Genomic DNA, 4,010 nt, shown 5'->3' on the forward strand with positions numbered 1-4,010 from the left:
GAATGATTTGGAGGCTGTCTGCAGGGAGGAGTGGGCCAACATCCCTGCCGAAATGTGCACAAACCTTGTCACCAACTATAAAAACCGTTTGACATCTGTGCTGGCCAATAATGGCTTTTCTACAAAATATTAACATGCTGTTTGTCCAGGGGGTCAAATACTTGTTTTTCCTCATCAGATGGTTATCAATTTTTATAAATTCATATGATGTGATTTTCTGGAATTTTCTTTGGGATTCTGTCTTTCACTGTTAGAATGTACATATGATTAAAATTATAGATCGTTGCATTCTTTGTAAGTGGGCAAACCTGCAAAATCAGCAAGGGGTCAAATACTTATTTCCCCCACTGTAGCTATTAAAACTACACATGCAAGGGCAGGTAATGTTCATCATTTATCATCTATCCATATACTACTGTAGCATCATCATTTTAGCCATTAAGTTAATGCTAACAAAGTCAGCTACCTATTAGAAGGTACGTCCCGTATTATTGGGCTATTTTGGTTTGTCCCATTCTGGACCTCCCATTGTCCCACAAATTGACTGCTAATCTACTCTGTAATCGTCAGACTGCACTCTTACAGATCCGATATAACAGCAGCAGCAGATCATATGCTGCCATGTGATATCACCTGTCATTCAGTCATAGTCCCCCTCATGAGCATCAGTTGTACGTAAAGCGTAAATACTAACAATCCTGTTAAAAAATAAAATAAAATTAAAAAAATGTGGTGGGCCTTTTGGCATGTGCAAATATGGATAAACCTGCAGGGGGGGGGAATCTGTGCAGCTATTACAACCAATGTGAGGCAAAAAAAATTCAGCGGTGACTCCTCAAAGGCCTTCTGTACTTTATGCTGTCAGGAATTCTCAATTGGCCATGGAGGTGAGAATGACCTCACTCAGCATGCTTCCACAGAAATGCACCCGGAAGCCACACTAGCTAAAGGTGCGAGCAGTATCGGTGCATTCTTTGTGACACCTACTGTGGAAAATGACAAAATCGCGGCAAGTGAAGCCTAAATTTGGACTCAGCTGCAACAGCACAGCCTGTCTTGTTAAGCTCGATGGTGCTTTGTTTCATAACTCAAATGTTGTGAAGAAGATGCACATGGGAAGATCGAAAGTTGAGATGATTCCAATGAATATTTCAGGAACAAAGGCTGTGGGGGATATCTTGAATGATCTATCCTCGACCAAAGGTCAGCCAGTGTTTTCCTCAGTTGCAACAGATGCCCTAAAACAAGAGAAATAGAAAAATGTTTCCAGTATGAATGAGAGATTTCTCTGTCTGATGGAGTGCAGTGCAAATTACTCATGACTTCTGAAGACAGTGATGAAACTGCACATGACAAACATCAAGCTCCGATAAACTGTCTGGAAAAGCCCAGACTGGATACTGGACAGATCACATCTTATGCAGCAGATAAGGCCAATGTCAGCTTTGGAAAACACCACTCCGTTTACCAGTTACTGAGCAGTGCCAACAATCGCATTTGGACACCTGCAAGCACACCAGCGATCATCTATCAGTAGATACTGAGTTAGTGGTTTTAAAGATCTACAGACACTTCTCAGTATCTGTATCTACAATTTGGTGTGCAATTCTGCGTCAAGAAAAAACTGGAGCTGCTGAGATTCTAAAAAAAGCTGAAGGAAACAAAGCCCTGCAAACATAGATGTTTACGAGGAATCCCAGAAGTTCAAAATGAAGACGCTTGTGGAAACGGGACAGCTTTTATGGATACCAAGCATAAAGGTCGAAGCAGCAACGGGACTTTGTGAAGTTCTATAAAATCGTTATGTGAGGAGCTAGCTATGAGGAGCTAACCAGGGGCCTGTACCACGAAGCGAGCTCAACATACCCAGCGTTTCCCAATCCAGCCATGAACGCGTTCACATAAGAGGGGTGCAGACATGAACAAGTCTACTGGCATCAGAGTGTCATATTTCACAAACGAAGAGCAAACTGTAACAATACAGAAATACGACATGGTGTAACACAGCTGCAGCGGACACATGGAGGGAGACAGAAATTGCAGACAGTGTGAATGCCTAAATGAACAGGCGTGGTCTATAATAATGCGTTGATTTGATGTGTTCTTTTGGCGTATAAGGAAATTTTAGCCTTATTCGTTCAGCTCAGCTGTGTGTCGGCGTTTCCACATTAAAAGACTCGGGCACTGAATAAGTGGTTGTTCCACCTCACTTTAAAGAACTTCTCGTCACTTCAAACATGAGATGAATTCTTTTAACACACTCAAGTGTTTCAAACATTGTTCGAAATTAACTTCATAAAGCAACGAAACCAAAAAGCCATTGTAAAATGTGCTCAAATAGTGGTTGAAAGACTGAATCTCAACATTTAGGCTACTAAAAACTCACCTCAAAAGGTGGGGCGGAACATGTGATAGCCTGTAAGAAAGCTACTAACCTAAAATAAACGGCCTACGTTCATCTTAAAATTTATTTAAATATCCCTACCAAGCTGCTCCATAATATTCAGCCTCAAAAAAGAAAAATGAAAAAGTTTCTCCGCATCACCACAGCAAACATGTAAACAGCCTATAAAACAGTCTGCCACCGTCATGATACTGAAAACCCAGGGTTAATTGTTGAAGTTATCTGGATAAGCTCAAATCCTGCTTCGTGGTACTGGCCCCTGGAGCAGGTGTTGGCTTCCCTCACAACGGCAGAGAAAGTCATTATGTACAAACTCTATGAAGAGTTTTTGTGCTAGCAAAGAAGAGGGTGTTGCTGTAAAGGTTTACTCACATTACATAATAAAATAGTTTTAGTAGAGCTAAGTGGAATATACAATATCTTTGCCTTTCCATTCCATCCAACAAGAATATGAATATACTGTGCACTGTATATTCACACAACACCATACACACAGCGCCGTCGCACTGTCTACTGAACAAAAGGTGGTGCTTTTTGTCCCTTATTTGGAAGTGCTACCCCAGCTACCATAAAATGCTCTGTGTTTAGCTACCAGTTTCTTCAGGAAAGCTAGCCAGTCAAATAACTCTAGTCTGAAAATAGGGTATACATAAATTATTAAAGTTTTGTTAATACAAAAAAAGGAACTCTGGGAATAAAATACATTTAGCAAGTCTGAAATAATTAGAGTAAATTATTTTTATCAACTACTGGAGTTGAAGGGAAAGAGCATTTTTACCCGCTGATTGGAAGTTGAGAGAAAAGTATAAAGCTTTACTATTCTCTTTTGTTTTTTATTCCATTTAATAATGTAATTGATTGAAATATTAACAAATGGATTCAGTTACATTTGACTTTGTTGGCTTCAAGAATCCACAGTTTTTAATGACGCCCTGCCATTAAAATGTTTAGTTACTGGTGCAATAGCAATCAAATTTCACAATGCAGTAAACAACCAGATTCATTATCCTTTTCAAAATGTCCATGTTTGCTTATTGTTTGCTTCTGACTTTGATTTCCCAACAGAATGAATACAATGGGATTTGGCAGTCAGCTGTCAAATATTAGATGTTGATGTGTCCTTGAACACACCGCTAGTTAGTTGAGTTTTAAATTAGCCCCTGCTTCTAAAAGAAAATTGGCCCTGCCTGCACACTCACGGTCCAACCACACAGGTGTTTTCACTTATTTGGCTGATTAGAAGGACTCTGTGAATTGTGTGGATGTGGAGGCTGTTAAGATGGGAAATATTCCACCTCAATTAGCCTTTTTAGTCCATAGAGTCCAAACACCTCAGGTAAGCACTAATTAGCTGAACTGAAAACACCTGTGAGGTGTGCCTTTTTAAAATGCTTAAAATATTAATAAAGATACATAATGTATCTCAAAATAACTGCTGATGGTAAACTGATTTGTACAACAAATCTTGTTGGATTTTAAAATCCTTGGTATATAAACCAATATCCACACCTGCAGAATGTGTGTCATGACTTTTCAGTAGATGCCCATGTTAAGAAACAAACATGTGGCAGTTTATCAGAGCTCACTGATAAATGAGGTCACACAC

The sequence above is a fragment of the Micropterus dolomieu genome, linkage group LG01 (genome assembly GCF_021292245.1).
Source record: "Micropterus dolomieu isolate WLL.071019.BEF.003 ecotype Adirondacks linkage group LG01, ASM2129224v1, whole genome shotgun sequence".
Classification (NCBI taxonomy): domain Eukaryota; kingdom Metazoa; phylum Chordata; class Actinopteri; order Centrarchiformes; family Centrarchidae; genus Micropterus; species Micropterus dolomieu.